This window comes from Pseudophryne corroboree, chromosome 8, assembly GCF_028390025.1.
Source record: "Pseudophryne corroboree isolate aPseCor3 chromosome 8, aPseCor3.hap2, whole genome shotgun sequence".
Classification (NCBI taxonomy): domain Eukaryota; kingdom Metazoa; phylum Chordata; class Amphibia; order Anura; family Myobatrachidae; genus Pseudophryne; species Pseudophryne corroboree.
In genome coordinates this window covers 159,785,095-159,804,878 of record NC_086451.1, presented here as the reverse complement: position 1 = coordinate 159,804,878, position 19,784 = coordinate 159,785,095, and the positions used below count along the sequence as shown (strand labels likewise).

General features: G+C 43.1%; 2 non-coding genes across 2 annotated transcripts; one reads left to right on the top strand and one right to left on the bottom strand.

Moving 5' to 3' along the window:
* Positions 1 to 6,505: 6,505 nt before the first annotated feature.
* TRNAS-ACU (transfer RNA serine (anticodon ACU)) lies at positions 6,506 to 6,579 on the bottom strand. The gene has a single exon. It is a non-coding gene; the product is annotated as a tRNA-Ser (tRNA).
* An 11,508-nt stretch (positions 6,580 to 18,087) lies between these two features.
* On the top strand, positions 18,088 to 18,254 carry LOC134951667 (U1 spliceosomal RNA). Its single transcript, XR_010184365.1, has one exon. It is a non-coding gene; the product is annotated as a U1 spliceosomal RNA (small nuclear RNA).
* Positions 18,255 to 19,784: the final 1,530 nt, after the last annotated feature.

Below are 19,784 nucleotides of genomic sequence, written 5' to 3'. Positions count from 1 at the left end.
CTTAATTTTCTTTACCCTATTATTAAAATGGTAATTGACAAAAACAAACTACATTGTCACCAGAAGAGCAATACAAAATGTACAAGTGATATATTAAAATCATCTTTCCAGCTTGAATTCCAATGATGCATTGGGGCAACGATTTTGTGAGAAACATCTTCACCCTTAAATAAAGATTTTCTTAATTCCTTACCTGTGTGCTAATTAGATATCACCTTGTTTTCACATTAAACAGACTTCCACATGAGAAAGCAGCAAGGATGCATTGGCGTTAATGTTTCCTGGTGTCAACCTGTATTATTTCAGTAGACATTGAAATGAGGATGCATCTTGCTGCCTTTCCAATGAAGCAAGTTTAATTTAGTAATAGGTGAAAAACCATCCCTACAAAGGTGTTAATCAGAGACTTGGCTTTGTGGACACTTTTCAGAGAACAAATTTGTTAGCATAAAAATAAAGCCAGAAAATGAAGAGCTGTTTAATCACTCAATTGGATTTTTTTGCCAGCATATTTCTTTTTCTCTGCAACCCACTGCTAAATTGTGCTTCCTAGCTGTTTTTATAAAATCACTGAATCAAATCTAACTCTGATTACATCAGAGAAGGCCAGGTACCCTACACCATAAGAGGGGATTTGAAATTTTGACTTGTCTACTTAAAGATCACCAAAATCTGATCACAAGGTCAATTACGTCCCTGGGTGGGATTGAACCACCAACCTTCTGGTTTATAGCCGTACACACTAACTGATTGCACCACAGAGACACTTTGCAAAAGTACATACTGACAAAGGCTAATAAGCATTCATCTAAAACATTTCCTAGAAAAACTTTAAAAAGTCAATAATCTGGAGAGTTTTTGTAAGATGTTTCTTCCATCCACCAACGAAGAAACACATTGGTACTTTCCCATGATGAGTGAGTGCTTCAGGATCTCTTGCACTTACATGTGCAGCAGAGTACTGCAATGGAAGCATGCTGGGCCCATAACCCAGAGGTAGGCAGATTAAAACTATCCTCTGCTATATGCATTTTTTTTGTTAATTAAAGTAATCCAAAACTGGGATTGATATTTTTGCTCTTTTATTTTTCATTAAAGTACAATAACTTTTACCATTTTAATTTGTTTTAATAGTATATTGAAAGTATTGTTTTCTTTTAAAAATCCACTTAATTTTCTTTACCCTATTATTAAAATGGTAATTGACAAAAACAAACTACATTGTCACCAGAAGAGCAATACAAAATGTACAAGTGATATATTAAAATCATCTTTCCAGCTTGAATTTCAATGATGCATTGGGGCAACGATTTTGTGAGAAACATTTTCACCCTTAAATAAAGATTTTCTTAATTCCTTACCTGTGTGCTAATTAGATATCACCTTGTTTTCACATTAAACAGACTTCCACATGAGAAAGCAGCAAGGATGCAGTGGCGTTAATGTTTCCTGGTGTCAACCTGTATTATTTCAGTAGACATTGAAATGAGGATGCATCTTGCTGCCTTTCCAATGAAGCAAGTTTAATTTAGTAATAGGTGAAAAACCATCCTTACAAAGGTGTTAATCAGAGACTTGGCTTTGTGGACACTTTTCAGAGAACAAATTTGTTAGCATAAAAATAAAGCCAGAAAATGAAGAGCTGTTTAATCACTCAATTGGATTTTTTTGCCAGCATATTTCTTTTTCTCTGCAACCCACTGCTAAATTGTGCTTCCTAGCTGTTTTTATAAAATCACTGAATCAAATCTAACTCTGATTACATCAGAGAAGGCCAGGTACCCTACACCATAAGAGGGGGTTTGATATTTTGACTTGTCTACTTAAAGATCACCAAAATCTGATAACAAGGTCAATTACGTCCCTGGGTGGGATTGAACCACCAACCTTTTGGTTAATAGCCATACACACTAACTGATTGCGCCACAGAGACACTTTGCAAAAGTCCATACTGACAAAGGCTAATAAGCATTCATCTAAAACGTTTCCTAGAAAAACTTTAAAAAGTCAATAATCTGGAGAGTTTTTGTAAGATGTTTCTTCCATCAACCAAAGAAGAAACACATTGGTACTTTCCCATGATGAGTGAGTGCTTCAGGATCTCTTGCACTTACATGTGCAGCAGAGTACTGCAATGGAAGCATACTGGGCCCATAACCCAGAGGTAGGCAGATTGAAACTATCCTTTGCTATATGCATTTTTTTTTGTTAATTTAAGTAATCAAAACTGGGATTGATATTTTTGCTCTTTTATTTTTACTTAAAGTACAATAACTTTTACCATTTTAATTTGTTTTAATAGTATATTGACAGTATAGTTTTCTTTAAAAAATCCACTTAATTTTCTTTACCCTATTATTAAAAGGGTAATTGACAAAAACAAACTACATTGTCACCAGAAGAGCAATACAAAATGTACAAGTGATATATTAAAATCATCTTTCCAGCTTGAATTTCAATGATGCATTGGGGCAACGATTTTGTGAGAAACATCTTCACCCTTAAATAAAGATTTTCTTAATTCCTTACCTGTGTGCTAATTAGATATCACCTTGTTTTCACATTAAACAGACTTCTACATGAGAAAGCAGCAAGGATGCAGTGGCGTTAATGTTTCCTGGTGTCAACCTGTATTATTTCAGTAGACATTGAAATGAGGATGTATCTTGCTGCCTTTCCAATGAAGCAAGTTTAATTTAGTAATAGGTGAAAAACCATCCCTACAAAGGTGTTAATCAGAGACTTGGCTTTGTGGACACTTTTCAGAGAACAAATTTGTTAGCATAAAAATAAAGCCAGAAAATGAAGAGCTGTTTAATCACTCAATTGGATTTTTTTTGCCAGCATATTTCTTTTTCTCTGCAACCCACTGCTAAATTGTGCTTCCTAGCTGTTTTTATTAAATCACTGAATCAAATCTAACTCTGATTACATCAGAAAAGGCCAAGTACCCTACACCATAACAGGGGGTTTGAAATTTTGACTTGTCTACTTAAAGATCACCAAAATCTGATCACAAGGTCAATTACGTCCCTGGGTGGGATTGAACCACCAACCTTTTGGTTAATAGCCGGACACACTAACCCATTGCGCCACAGAGATACTTCACAAAAAGTCCCTACTGACAAAGGCTAATAAGCATACATCTAGAACGTTTCCTAGAAAAACTTTAAAAAGTCAATAATCTGGAGAGTTTTTGTAAAATGTTTCTTCCATCAACCAACGAAGAAACACATTGGTACTTTCCCATGATGAGTGAGTGCTTCAGGATCTCTTGCACTTACATGTGCAGCAGAGTACTGCAATGGAAGCATGCTGGGCCCATAACCCAGAGGTAGGCAGATTGAAACTATCCTTTGCTATATGCATTTTTTTTGTTAATTTAAGTAATCAAAACTGGGATTGATATTTTTGCTCTTTTATTTTTACTTGAAGTACAATAACTTTTACCATTTTAATTTGTTTAAATCCACTTAATTTTCTTTACCCTATTATTAAAAGGGTAATTGACAAAAACAAACTACATTGTCACCAGAAGAGCAATACAAAATGTACAAGTGATATATTAAAATCATCTTTCCAGCTTGAATTTCAATGATGCATTGGGGCAACGATTTTGTGAGAAACATCTTCACCCTTAAATAAAGATTTTCTTAATTCCTTACCTGTGTGCTAATTAGATATCACCTTGTTTTCACATTAAACAGACTTCCACATGAGAAAGCAGCAAGGATGCAGTGGCGTTAATGTTTCCTGGTGTCAACCCGTATTATTTCAGTAGACATTGAAATGAGGATGCATCTTGCTGCCTTTCCAATGAAGCAAATTTAATTTAGTAATAGGTGAAAAACCATCCCTACAAAGGTGTTAATCAGAGACTTGGCTTTGTGGACACTTTTCAGAGAACAAATTTGTTAGCATAAAAATAAAGCTAGAAAATTAAGAGCTGTTTAATCACTCAATTGGATTTTTTTTGCCAGCATATTTCTTTTTCTCTGCAACCCACTGCTAAATTGTGCTTCCTAGCTGTTTTTATAAAATCACTGAATCAAATCTAACTCTGATTACATCAGAGAAGGCCAGGTACCCTACACCAGAACAGGGGGTTTGAAATTTTGACTTGTCTACTTAAAGATCACCAAAATCTGATAACAAGGTCAATTACGTCCCTGGGTGTGATTGAACCACCAACCTTTTGGTTAATAGCCGTGCACACTAACTGATTGCGCCACAGAGACACTTTGCAAAAGTCCATACTGACAAAGGCTAATAAGCATTCATCTAAAACGTTTCCTAGAAAAACTTTAAAAAGTCAATAATCTGGAGAGTTTTTGTAAGATGTTTCTTCCATCAACCAACGAAGAAACACATTGGTACTTTCCCATGATGAGTGAGTGCTTCAGGATCTCTTGCACTTACATGTGCAGCAGAGTACAGCAATGGAAGCATGCTGGGCCCATAACCCAGCGGTAGACAGATTGAAACTATCCTCTGCTATATGCATTTTTTTGTTGTTAATTAAAGTAATCCAAAACTGGGATTGATATTTTGGCTCTTTTATTTTTACTTAAAGTACAATAACTTTTACCATTTTAATTTGTTTTAATAGTATATTGACAGTATTGTTTTCTTTCAAAAATCCACTTAATTTTCTTTACCCTATTATTAAAATGGTAATTGACAAAAATAAACTACATTGTCACCAGAAGAGCAATACAAAATGTACAAGTGATATATTAAAATCATCTTTCCAGCTTGAATTTCAATGATGCATTGGGGCAACGATTTTGTGAGAAACATCTTCACCCTTAAATAAAGATTTTCTTAATTCCTTACCTGTGTGCTAATTAGATATCACCTTGTTTTCACATTAAACAGACTTCCACATGAGAAAGCAGCAAGGATACAGTGGCGTTAATGTTTCCTGGTGTCAACCTGTATTATTTCAGTAGACATTGAAATGAGGATGCATCTTGCTGCCTTTCCAATGAAGCAAGTTTAATTTAGTAATAGGTGAAAAACCATCCCTACAAAGGTGTTAATCAGAGACTTGGCTTTGTGGACACTTTTCAAAGAACAAATTTGTTAGCATAAAAATAAAGCCAGAAAATGAAGAGCTGTTTAATCACTCAATTGGATTTTTTTTGCCAGCATATTTCTTTTTCTCTGCAACCCACTGCTAAATTGTGCTTCCTAGCTGTTTTTATAAAATCACTGAATCAAATCTAACTCTGATTACATCAGAGAAGGCCAGGTACCCTACACCATAACAGGGGGTTTGAAATTTTGACTTGTCTACTTAAAGATCACCAAAACCTGTAAACAAGGTCAATTACATCCCTGGTTGGGATTGAACCACTAACCTTTTGGTTAGTAGCCGGACACACTAACCGATTGCGCCACAGAGACACTTTGCAAAAAGTATATACTGACAAAGTCTAATAAGCATACATCTAGAACGTTTCCTAGAAAAACTTTAAAAAGTCAATAATCTGGAGAGTTTTTGTAAGATGTTTCTTCCATCAACCAATGAAGAAACACATTGGTACTTTCCCATGATGAGTGAGTGCTTCAGGATCTCTTGCACTTACATGTGCAGCAGAGTACTGCAATGGAAGCATGCTGGGCCCATAACCCAGAGGTAGGCAGATTGAAACTATCCTTTGCTATATGCATTTTTTTTTGTTAATTTAAGTAATCAAAACTGGGATTGATATTTTTGCTCTTTTATTTTTACTTAAAGTACAATAACTTTTACCATTTTAATTTGTTTTAATAGTATATTGACAGTATAGTTTTCTTTAAAAAATCCACTTCATTTTCTTTACCCTATTATTAAAAGGGTAATTGACAAAAACAAACTACATTGTCACCAGAAGAGCAATACAAAATGTACAAGTGATATATTAAAATCATCTTTCCAGCTTGAATTTCAATGATGCATTGGGGCAACGATTTTGTGAGAAACATCTTCACCCTTAAATAAAGATTTTCTTAATTCCTTACCTGTGTGCTAATTAGATATCACCTTGTTTTCACATTAAACAGACTTCTACATGAGAAAGCAGCAAGGATGCAGTGGCGTTAATGTTTCCTGGTGTCAACCCGTATTATTTCAGTAGACATTGAAATGAGGATGCATCTTGCTGCCTTTCCAATGAAGCAAATTTAATTTAGTAATAGGTGAAAAACCATCCCTACAAAGGTGTTAATCAGAGACTTGGCTTTGTGGACACTTTTCAGAGAACAAATTTGTTAGTATAAAAATAAAGCCAGAAAATGAAGAGCTGTTTAATCACTCAATTGGATTTTTTTTGCCAGCATATTTCTTTTTCTCTGCAACCCACTGCTAAATTGTGCTTCCTAGCTGTTTTTATTAAATCACTGAATCAAATCTAACTCTGATTACATCAGAAAAGGCCAGGTACCCTACACCATAACAGGGGGTTTGAAATTTTGACTTGTCTACTTAAAGATCACCAAAATCTGATAACAAGGTCAATTACGTCCCTGGGTGGGATTGAACCACCAACCTTTTGGTTAGTAGCCGGACACACTAACCGATTGCGCCACAGAGACACTTCGCAAAAAGTACCTACTGACAAAGGCTAATAAGCATACATCTAAAACTTTTCCTAGAAAAACTTTAAAAAGTCAATAATCTGGAGAGTTTTTTTAAGATGTTTCTTCCATCAACCAACGAAGAAACACATTGGTACTTTCCCATGATGAGTGAGTGCTTTAGGATCTCTTGCACTTACATGTGCAGCAGAGTACTGCAATGGAAGCATGCTGGGCCCATTACCCAGAGGTAGGCAGATTGAAACTATCCTCTGCTATATGCATTTTTTTTGTTAATTAAAGTAATCCAAAACTGGGATTGATATGTTAGCTCTTTTATGTTTTCTTAAAGTACAATAACTTTTACCATTTTAATTTGTTTTAATAGTATATTGACAGTATTGTTTTCTTTCAAAAATCTACTTAATTTTTTTTACCCTATTATTAAAATGGTAATTGACAAAAACAAACTACATTTGTTTGGGAGAAAAATGCAAAGGTACAAGACAGCTTTTCCTTGCCAATATCTCTCTTTTGCAAAGAGCTACGCATTGGAAAATTCAGGGCTATACCGTGTAGATGAAGCACTAACAGGAGGCTTTAAAATTTTCTTTCTAGTGTCCTTCGTTTGGGAGAAAAATCCAATGGTACAAGACAGCTTTTCCTTGCCAATATCTCTCTTTTGCAAAGAGCTGCGCATTGGAAAATTCAGGGCTATGCCGTGTAGATGATGGCCTAACAGGAGGCTTTAAAATTTTCTTTCTAGTGTCCTTCGTTTGGGAGAAAAATGCAAAGGTACAAGACAGCTTTTCCTTGCCAATATCTCTCTTTTGCAAAGAGCTGCGCATTGGAAAATTCAGGGCTATGCCGTGTAGATGATGGCCTAACAGGAGGCTTTAAAATACCAAACGAAGGACACTAGAAAGAAAATTTTAAAGCCTCCTGTTAGGCCATCATCTACACGGCATAGCCCTGAATTTTCCAATGCGCAGCTCTTTGCGATTACAATCCAACCTGAATCAGGCTCTATTACCTATCACAATGCAGTGCAGGTAGTACAAAATGGGGTTAATATAGGAGAAAAACCCCCAGAGCTGTGCTCCTTAACTGTCCCTGGTGGCTAGTGGAGCGGCTGCCCAGTAATCAGTGTCCACGCCAGTGCGCACACGGCCCGCCCCCTACAGCCACGCTGGATCTCGGTATAGTGTGGGCACAGAAGCCCCTTACCTCCCTTTCATCAGCGGCCTCGTGATCCCGGAGGGCGGTGTGTGTGTGACTGACCTTAGGAAGAAACCGGAGCCTCCGCTGCAGTGACCCAGCAACCAGGGCACGGGAGTATACTGCGCCGCTGGGAGTGATGGAGCTGCAGTAAAGATGTCTATTAGACCTAGCCTGCTGCAGCCCTTGGAGATTCTTATAAAAAAAGTTCTTCTTTTCTTGTCAAAATTAATAGCTAAGAATAGGCTGCCTGAGGCAGCCCCCTGTTAAGTGGCCTGCTACTGAAGGCACCAACTACAAACTGAGCTCCCTGTTCATGGAAGCGAGGTTATAGAGCAGGGGGCGCTGAGCATCTTGGGAACAGTCAAAAGCTTTGAGCCTGTTGGTGCCTCAGATCAAGATCCTACTCTACACCCCAATGTGAATCCTTGTGGAGTCCAGTGTACCCCACAGAAGAAATGAATGTGTCACACCCATTGGCAGCAACATTAGAATAGCTGCTGATGGGCACAATTGAGAAAGGAAGGGGGGAAAACATTTGAATCCAGCACATATATGTAATTTGAATATGTAATTTGTACCTTCCTACTTTAAAATATAATGGATGAACCTCACCCTGTGAGAACTATCTTTATGATCAAGAGATCTCATATGCAAGATAAGTATGTGTTGGCAGAGGCGCTCACTGGGCAGAGATGCTGATCGCATCTCTGGCATGTGCCGGTGCACTGCGGCACCAGCACACACACACACTTCAGACCTGATCTCCTGTTGTGTGAATATGCACAGCAGAGATCAGGTCTGAATTAGGCCCTATATACAGCTGTCAGTAAGGCAGGGATCTGCTGCTGCCAGTGAGGCAGGGATCTGCTGCTGCCAGTGAGGCAGGGATCTGCTGCTGCCAGTGAGACAGGGATGTGCTGCTGTCAGTGAAGCAGTGATCTGCTGCTGTCAGTGAGGCAGTGATCTGCTGCTGTCAGTAAGGCAGGGATGTGCTGCTATAAGTGAGGCAGGGATGTGCTGCTGTCAGTGAAGCAGGGATGTGCTGCTGTCAGCAAGGCAGTGATCTGCTGCCCACTATCTCCCTATCACCCCTGCCTGAGTCACACACTTTCCCTGTCACCCCTGCCCCAGTTACCCACTATCTCCCAGTCACCGCTGCCTCAGTTAACCACTATACCTGCGACCCCTGCCTCAGTCACCCACTATACCAGTCACCCCTGCTTTAGTCACCCACTATCTCTGTCACCCCGGCCTCAGTCACCCACTATCTCCCACTCATACATGCTTCAGTCACCCACTATCTCCCAGTCATCCCTGCCTCAGTCACCTACTGACACCAGTGCAGACATTTCTGCTGCGGCCTCTCCACTCTCCAGCGTGAACGTCCTGACGACTGAGGAAATCCGCTTCCCAGTTGAGGACTCCGGGAATGAACACTGCCGATATTGCTGGCAGATGACGTTCTACCCAACTGAGGATTTTTGATACTTCCAGCTTTGCTATGCAATTTCGAGTGCCGCCTTGATGATTTGTGTACACTACCGTGGTGGCGTTGTCCGATTGTACTTGAACAGGCCTGTTCTGTACTAGAGGCAGGGCCAGTGTCAATGAATTGAACACTGCCTGCAATTCCAGAATGTTTATCGGGAGGAGAGATTCCTCCCTGGTCCACCGATGGTGAAGGGTCGTCATCACGGCCATGACCTTGGTGAATTTCCGAGGTGCCGTGGCCAAACCAGAAGGCAGGACCTGAAATCCAAAAACTAACCAGGCACAACACTGCTTAGCTTCCAACATCAGATGAGATTGGACATATCCAGTGTGATGCGGCTGTAGATGATTTTTGCTGTTTCTAACTTCTACTTCTAACTACTGGTACATCAATGAATAAGTTTCAAAATAGAATGCATCAAGAGAACGTTGTTGGTAGTATAAAACTACCTACAGCACCTGGTATTCCCAGGTGGTCTCACATCCAAGAACAAACCAGGCCTAAAATCAGGTGATATTGGGCATATACAGTGTGGTGTGGCTGTAGATGAGCTTAGTGGTTTCTGTTAGAGTTCTTCTACTTCTAACTACTCGTACATAAATGAGTAAGCGGACGATTTATTAAACCTGGTGAAATGATAATTTGCATGGTGATAAAGTACCAGCCAATCAGCTCCTAATTGCCATGTCACAGGCTGGGTTTGAAAAATGACAGTTAGGAGCTGACTGGCTGGTACTTTATCACCTTGCACTTTATCAGTTCACCAGGCTTAATAGATCTGCCCCAATGTTTCAAAATGGAATGCATCAAGAGAACGGTGTTAGTATTGTAAAAATACACACAGCTCCTGGTATTTCCTGGTGGTCTCCCATCCAAGTACTAAAACCAGGACCAACACTGCTCAGCTTCCATGATCAGGAGAGATTGGGCAAATCCAGTGTGCTGTGGCTGTAGATGAGCTGGTGGTTTTTATTACAGCTCTTCTACTTCTAACTTCTGGTACATAAAAGAATACATGTAAAAATTGAATGTACCAAGAAAATGGTGTTGGTAGTTTAAAAACACCTAAAGAATCTGATACTACCAAGCAGTCTCCCATCCATGTATTAACAAAGTCCAATACTGCTTTGCTTCAAAAATCAAATGAGATTGGGCATATCCAGTGTGGTGTGGCTTTAGATAAGCTTTGTGGTTTCTGTTAGAGCTCTTCTACTTCTAACTACTGGTACATTAATGAATATGTATAAGGTTGTAGTTTATCCAATATGCCTTTACTACCTTACCTTTCAACCCCCCCTCCCCTCTTCTCCTTATAGCTTCCTTAGTTCTCTCCTCCTCATGTGTGCGTTATTTGTTTTCTCATACGTCCTAGATGATGCTGGGGTCACATTAAGAACCTTGGGGTATAGACTGGATCCACAGGAGACATGGGCACTTTAAGACTTTCAAAGGGTGTGAACTGTCTCCTCCCTCTATGCCCCTCCTCCAGACTCCAGTTTTAGTATTGTGCGCAGTGATACTGGATGCACTACAGGGGAGCTCTACTGAGTTTCTCTGAAAAGACTTGTTAGTTTTTTTTATTTTCAGGGAGGCTGCTGGCAACAGTCTCCCTGCTTCGTGGGACTTAGGGGAGAGAAGTATGACCAACTTCTAGTGAGTTCAATAGCTCTGCTTCAGGCTGACAGGACACCATTAGCTCCTGAGGGTGATGATCGCTGGGTACGCCTAGATGCACACTCCCGCAGCCTGCCGTCACCCCCTTACAGAGCCAGAAGACAGGTGAGTAGCAGAAGAACAGAAGACTTCTTCTCCAGTGATGGCATTCTGAGGTACCGAGCAGCGAGCGGAACGCTGCGCGCCATGCTCCCACACAAACACAGGCACTGCAGGGTGCAGGGCACGGGGGGGGGGGGGCACCCTGGGCAGCATAAATTCCTCACAAAAGGCTGGAAAAAGTGGACATTAGTGCCTGGGCACTGTCCTTACCCCGCTAGCGTAATTAATTATTTCTGAGCAGGACAGATACGCGCCATTACAGTAGCGGGGCTTCTTCCTCACCTCACCAGAACATCTTTAGAGCATTACAAGTCTATCACTATAGAGTTTATTATTTCCCAGACTGTGTACTTTTGGCGCTGGATTGTGAGCTGAAAAATCCTCTGTGTCCCTCTGACAGATTTACTGACGGTCTGTCCCCCATAAGCCGATGTGTCTGTGGGTACTTGGTACATGTGTGTCAACATGTCGATGGCTGAATGTTTTTCCCAAGAGGAAACTATATCAGGAATGCAGACATATGATGGTGGCCCTGTTGGCACCACCAATAACTGACTGGGTAAAAGTTTCAGTAATATCAGAGTAAGGTTGGATAAATCTGTGTCCCAGACACAGACGTAGAGAATAGATGTGATGTTCATGGCTATGTTTCTTTTCCCTCATGCCCCGCGGAGTCGCAAAAATGTTATTTTGCCCAGTTACTACACACTGATACTGACACGGATACTGATTCCTATGTCGACCATAATGTTTCCTGATTAGATCCAATATTGGCAAGGAGCATTCAGTACATGATTGTGGATATTAAGGACATATTAAAATCACTGAAGACCCTGCTGTTCCTGACAAAGGGGTATATATGTATGTATATATAGATATATAATGAAAGCTGATGTAACGTTCCTCCATCTCTGTTTGAGAAAGTCTGGGCCAGCTCGACAAGATGGTTTCAAATCCCCAAAAGGATTCTGGTTGTTTATTCATTTCCCGCCGCGGACAGAATAAAGTGGGAGTCACCCCCTGTTCTGCACGGGGCCCTGTCACAAATCCAGCGGATCGTATGCAGGAAGCTACATTATTTCTAGTTATGTAACCAAGGGTACATTACTTAGACCTGCCATTACATGTGCATGGGTGAGTAGTAGTATTCAAGAATTGGTCGAATACCTTGTCATCCGATATAGATACCTTGGAGAGATGGGATACTCCTTACGTTGTATCATATCAAGGACACTGCAGCATACTTACGTGAGACTGCAAGGGATATAGGACTCTTGAGTTCACGGGCCAATTTCATGGCAGTCTCGGATAGGAGGGCATTGTGGATTCACCAAGAGAATGCTGATGCTGACTCCAAGAAGAAAGGGAGTCCCTTCCCTATGAAGGTGAAGCGTTGTTTGGTGACTGCCTAGTTAATTTGATCTCGGCAGCTCCCGCAGGTAAGTCAACCTTCTTGCCCTATGTTCCCTCCCAACGGATGAAGACGCATCATTATCTGATGCAGTCATTTCGGCCCAATAGATATGCAAGAAGTTAAGATTCCCCTTTCTTTGCAGGTAGAGGAAGGAGAAGAGGGAAGAGGTCTGCATCCTCTTCAAGATCGCAGGAGCAGAGATCATCCTCTGCTTCTGCCAAATCCACCGCATGACGCTGGGGCTCTCTTGCAGGAGCCCGCACCAGTGGGGGCACGTCTAAAACTCTTCAGTCAGTTCTGGATTCATTCGGACATGGACTCGTGTGTTTTACAAATAGTGTCCCAAGGGTACAAACTGGGGTTTCAAGACGTTCCCCCTCACCGATTGTTCAAATCGGCTTTAGTCAGCAGGGAGCAGGTTTTTATTCAAGCCTCTTCGTGGTCCCTAAGCCGGACAGCTCAGTCAGACCAATCTGAAATCTGAAATCCCTCAATTTCTACGTAAGGAAATTAAATTTCAAGATGGAATCTCTCAGTGCAGTGATCTCCAGTCCGGAGGAAGGAGATTTCATGGTTTTGGTAGACATAAAGGATGCCTACTTACATGTTCCCATTTAGCCTCTGCATCAAGCTACCTGAGGTTTGCAATTCAGTATTGTCATTACCAATTTCAGACATTGCCGTTTGGTCTGTCCACGGCTCTGAGGATTTTCACCAGGGTGATCGCAAGCAAGGAGTAACAATTATCCCGTACTTGGATGATCTTTTGATAAAGGCGAAATCCAGGGACCAGTTAGTGCAAAACATTGCACTCTCCCTGACAGTTCTTCAACAACATAGTTGGCTCCTAAACTTGCCAAAATCGCAGTTGGTCCCAATGACGCGGTTGTTGTTTTTGGGAGTGATACTGGACACAGAAGAGGTTTTCTTCCAGTGGAAAGGCTCTGGAGATCCAGAGTCTGGTCAAACAAATTCTGAAACCAGCAAGAGTGTTAATCCATCAATGCATTTGGTTGCTGGGTAAGATGGTTGCGGCCTACGAGCCCATTCAGTTTGGCTGGTTCCATGCCAGAGTGTTCCAGTGGGACCTGTTGGACAAGTGGTCCGGATCCCACCTACACACGCACCGGAGGATAATCCTGTCTTCCAAGACCAGAATCTCACTCCATTGGTGGCTGCACAGTTCTCACCTCCTAGAGGGGCGAAGGTTCGGGATCCAGGACTGGATCCTAGGGACCATGGATGCAACCCTCCGAGGCTGGGGAGCAGTCACACAGGGGGAAAACGTCCAAGGAAGATGGTCAAGTCGGGAAAGTTGTCTCCACATAAATGTTCTGGAGTTAAGGGCCATTTAATAACTGCAGACACAGTACGCACTGGGACGGGTGCCCAGCATCCTCTACGGAATAAGAGAAAAGGATTTACCTGTAGGTATTAAAATCCTATTTTCTCTAACGTCCTAGAGGATGCTGGGGACTCCGTAAGGAACATGGGGATAGACGGCTCTGCAGGAGACATGGGCACTTTAAGAAAGACTTTAGTTCTGGGTGTGCACTGGCTCCTCCCTCTATGCCCCTCCTCCATACCTCAGTTTGATACTGTGCCCAGTGGAGACTGGGTGCTTTTCAGGAGCTCTCCTGAGCTTTCTGACAGAAAGTATTTTGTTAGGTTTTTAATTTTCAGGGAGCACTGCTGGCAACAGACTCCCTGCATCGAGGGACTGAGGGGAGAGAAGCAGCCCTACTCTCCGAGTTGCAAGGTCCTGCTTCTTAAGCTACTGGACACCATTAGCTCCAAAGGGATTAGCTCCAAAGGGATTGGTACGCAGGATCTCACCCTCGCCGTCCGTCCCAGAGCCGCGCCGCCGTCCCGCTCGCAGAGCCGGAAGATAGAAGCCGGGTGAGTATGAGAAGAAAAGAAGACTTCAGAGGCGGCAGAGGACTTCATGATCTTCATTGAGGTAACGCACAGCACTGCAGCTGTGCGCCATTGCTCCCATACACCTCACATACTCCGGTCACTGTAAGGGTGCAGGGCGCAGGGGGGGCGCCCTGGGCTGCAATATAAACCTCTTTTTGGCAGAAATATAACATATATACAGCTGGGCACTGTATATATGTATGAGCCCCCGCCAATTGTACAGTTTAAGCAGGACAGAAGCCCGCCGCCGAGGGGGCGGGGCTTCTCCCTCAGCACTCACCAGCGCCATTTTTTCTCCACAGCACCGCTGAGAGGAAGCTCCCCGGACTCTCCCCTGCTTATACCACGGTAGACAAGAGGGTTGAAAAGAGAGGGGGGGGGCACATAATTTGGCGCAAATTACTTACAGCAGCGCTACTGTGCAAACATTAAGTTACTGTGCTATTCCTGGGTTATATAGCGCTGGGGTATGTGCTGGCATACTCTCTCTCTGTCTCTCCAAAGGGCAGAGCCGGCCATAGGCATAGGCAAACTAGGCAATTGCCTAGGGCATTTGATATGCCTAGGGGCATCAGCAACTTCTGCTGATTAAAATGATATGCGGCATGCCTATATTCTGTGTGTAGCATTTCATATGCAGATACAGCCACAGTCTCACACAGTATATAGGCGTGCTGCATATCATTTTAATCGGCAGAAGCTGCGTGTGCATCCTAACAACATAGCAATGCAAATAAGATGCATTTTAATAAAAAAAAGGTGCCCCAACGTTAGCATTGAGGCAAGATTTATGAGGACACATCTGTATCCAAGCAGAGGCAGAGGTCACAGTGTTAGTGGCAGTGTGAGTGCTGTGTGCATGTGAGTGGGTTGATTGTGCAGTAGTGTTCGGAATATGAGTAAGGAGCATTATGTGTGTCATGTAAAAATGCATTAATAATGTGCAACATATGTGTAAGGGGCACTATGTGTGTCATTATGTGTATAAGGGCATTAATAATGTGCGGCATATGTGTAAGGGACATTGGTGGTCATTCCGAGTTGTTCGCTCTGTAATTTTCTTCGCATCGCAGCGATTTTCCGCTAATTGCGCATGCGCAAGGGTGGTCATTCCGAGTTGTTCGCTCGGTAATTTTCTTCGCATCGCAGCGATTTTCCGCTAATTGCGCATGCGCAATGTTCGCTCTGCGACTGCGCAAAGTAAATTTGCTATGCAGTTAGGTATTTTACTCACGGCATTACAAGGTTTTTTCTTTGTTCTGCTGATCGTAGTGTGATTGACAGGAAGTGGGTGTTTCTGGGCGGAAACTGTCCGTTTTATGGGTGTGTGTGAAAAAACGCTGCCGTTTCTGGGTAAAACGCGGGAGTGTCTGAAGAAACGGGGGAGTGTCTGGGCGAACACTGGGTGTGTTTGTGACGTCAAACCAGGAACGAAACTGACTGAACTGATCACAGTTGTCGAGTAAGTCTGGAGCTACTCAGAAACTGCTAAGAAGTGTCTATTCGCAATTCTGCTAATCTTTCGTTCGCAATTTTGATAAGCTAAGATTCACTCCCAGTAGGCGGCGGCTTAACGTGTGCAATGCTGCTAAAAGCAGCTTGCGAGCTAACAACTCGGAATGAGGGCCATTATGTGTAAAAGGGCATTAATAAAGGTTGTCATAATGTGTAAGACGCATTATGTTTATAAGGACATTAGTGATGTGTCTCATATGTGTAAGGGGCATTACTGTGTGGAATTATGTGTATAAATGCATTACTAATGTGTGGCATTATGTGTATAAGGTGCTCTAATATGTAGCGTTGCGTATAGAAAGGGCATTTACTGTGTCGTCTAATGTGAATAAAGAGCAATAGGGTGTGGTGTAATGTAAATAAGGAGCAATTCAGTGTGATGTAATGTGAATACGGAGCACTACTGTGAGAAGTAACGTTTATAAGGTAAAGTAATACTACTGTGGGATGTAATGTGAATTATGGACACTATCGCGTGATCAAATGTGAATAAAATTGCAGTACTGTGTGGCGGAATTTTAATTGGGGGTACTATTGTGTGGACATGCCCATTGCCAGCAAAAACACACCCCTTTTTGGACTGTGCGCCAAATGTGCGAACTGTTCCTGTTTAAAATATAGGGGGTACAAACACCAAAATAAGTACTGTTATGGGTGAGGGTTGATGGTGCTGGGAAAGAGGTGCAAGGTCAGAGGCGGAACCAGCGGTGGTGCTAGGGGGCACCAGGCAAAATCTTGCCTAGGGCATCATATTGGTTAGGGCCAGCTTTGGCAAAGGGCCTTGTGGGGGAAATGTCTTCAGTAAAAGCATTCCCTGTGTGTGTGGTGTGTCGGTACGCGTGTGTCGACATGTCTGAGGAAGAAGGCTATATTAGAGAGGAGCGGGAGCAAATGAATGTGGTGTCTCCGCCGACACCTGATTGGATGGATATGTGGAATGTTTTAAATGCTAGTGTAAACTCATTGCACAAAAGATTAGACAAGGCTGAAGCTTTGGGACAGTCAGGGTCTCAACCCATGCCTGATCCTATGTCGCAGGGACTGTCAGGGTCTCATAAGTGCCCACTATCCAGATTGTTGACACAGATACCGACACGGATTCTGACTCCAGTGTCGATTACGATGATGCAAAGTTACAGCCAAAATTGGCAAAATACATTTGATATATGATTATGGCAATAAAAGATGTTTTGCACATCACAGAGGAGCCCCCTATCCCTGACAAGAGGGTACATATGTACAAGGGAAAGAAGCCTGAGGTAACCTTTTCCCCTCACACGAGCTGAACGAGTTATGTGAAAAAGCTTGGGAATCTCCTGCAGATTTCCAAAAGGATTCTTATGGCGTATCCTTTCCCATCAACGGATAGGTTACGATGGGAATCCTCCCCTTGGGTGGACAAAGCATTAACACGCTTATCCAAGAAGTTAGCCCTCCCGTCCCAGGATACGGCTACCCTCAAAGAGTCTGCTGACCGCAAACAGGAGATTACCCTGAAGTCCATTTATACACATTCAGGTACCTTACTCAGACCGGCAATTGCGTCAGCCTGGGTGTGTATGTGTAGTGCTGTAGCGGCATGGACGGATACTCTAGATAAGGATACTATTTTATTGCCCCTGGGGCATATAAGAGATGCTGTCCTATATATGTGTGTATGCAAACTACAGGTGGTGCTGCATGGCTCACACCCTTTTACTTGTCTTTTAGAGCAACTCTGGAGCTGTTACTGGGTCCAGCTGCTGCAAGAAATCAGCTTGAATGCTTCAGGGGCTGGGGCATGGCCAACATGAGCCCCACACTGATGGGGGTGTATAAAGCGATCTAGGGGTCATCCAAGCGCAACCCCACAAAGGCCGCCATGCCCTGCGTGACCATTTTCTCTTTTCATATGCAGACGAGGGTTGCAGCCAACTATACCCATTGCTTGGATGACATCACCATATGCGAATCCATCTGCTGCAGGCCTTCCCCCAGGAATGCTTGCACTAGTTGTTGCATTTGGTTTGTTGTTTGGGGGGTGCTTCAGTATTAGGCAGCCTTCTTCCCTCACACATTCGTCTGAAAATGTGTTCTCCCTGCAGTTGTTGTCCCCAGATGAGAGTTCCCTTGTGCTGCCTCAGTTGAATCTCCTTTACTTGACGGAGGTGTGCCTGAGCAGCGGCCCTCCCCAGCCCTATCTCAAATCATACTTATTTTGCTTAGGTGATTCCATGGTCATGAAGATTGTTTTCCCAGGGTGAGGTTCATTCATTGCATTCTGGGTATGCTGACCTCTGTGATTTCCCCAAATGTGGGAATCTCGACTGCATAATTTGTGGTAGGGGGGGGGGACTGCATTTGTGCTTTCCCCTGGTTGGCTCTGGTATAATTTAGATCTCATTGTCTCAGGTCACTCTCCCGCCTAGTTTGCTGTCTGTTTCCACTTCTCTTTTCTTGAGCCCCTCCCTTCTATGCCCTTGCGCACTATCCTGACTTCTCCCGTCTGCTTACTTTGTGCCTTCCAACGCACAATGCGAACTACAGGTGGTGTTGCAGGGCCCACACCCTTTTATTTGCCTTACAGAGCAGCTCTGGAGCTGTTACAGTGCCCAGCTGCTGCAAGAAATCAGCTTGAATGCTTCAGGGGCTGGGGCATGGCCAACATGAGCCCCACACCAAAGGAGGGTGGGGGGTGTTCAATGCGAACTAGGGGTCATCCAAGCGCCCCTTTTCTCTTTTCATATGCAGATGAGGGTTCCAGCCAACTTTGGCCCACTGCTTGGATGACATCACCGTATGCAAATCCGTCTGCTGCAGACCTTTCCCCAGGAATGCTTGTACTAGTTGTTGCATATGGTTTGATGTTTGAGGGTGCTTCAGTATTAGGCAGCCTTCCGCCCTCTCATTTTCATCTGAAAAGATGTGGTCTCCCTGCAGTTGTTGTCCCCAGACAAGAGTTCCCTTGTGCTTCCTCAGTTGAATCTCCTTAACTTGACGGGGGTGTGCTCGAGCAGCCGCCCTCCACAGCCCTATCCCAACACATGCTTTTCTTGCGTATGAGATCTCTTGATCATGAAGATAGTTCTCACAGGGTGAGGTTCATCCATTACATTTTAAAGTAGGAAGGTACAAATTACATATTCAAATTACATATATGTGCTGGATTCAAATGTTTTCCCCCCTTCCTTTCTCAATTGTGCCCATCAGCAGCTATTCTAATGTTGCTGCCAATGGGTGTGACACATTCATTTCTTCTGTGGGGTACACTGGACTCCACAAGGATTCACATTGGGGTGTAGAGTAGGATCTTGATCTGAGGCACCAACAGGCTCAAAGCTTTTGACTGTTCCCAAGATGCTCAGCGCCCCCTGCTCTATAACCTCGCTTCCATGAACAGGGAGCTCAGTTTGTAGTTGGTGCCTTCAGTAGCAGGCCACTTAACAGGGGGCTGCCTCAGGCAGCCTATTCTTAGCTATTAATTTTGACAAGAAAAGAAGAACTTTTTTTTATAAGAATCTACAACGGCTGCAGCAGGTTAGGTCTAATAGACATCTTTACTACAGCTCCATCACTCCCAGCGGCGCAGTATACTCCCGTGCCCTGGTTGCTGGGTCACTGCAGCGGAGGCTCCGGTTTCTTCCTAAGGTCAGTCACACACACACCGCCCTCCGGGATCACGAGGCCGCTGATGAAAGGGAGGTAAGGGACTTCTGTGCCCACACTATACCGTGATCCAGCGTGGCTGTAGGGGGTGGGCCATGTGCGCACTGGCGTGGACACTGATTACTGGGCAGCCGCTCCACTAGCCACCAGGGACAGTTAAGGAGCACAGCTCTGGGGGGGTTTTCTCTTATATTAACCCCATTTTGTACTACCCGCAGTGCATTGTGATAGGTAATAGAG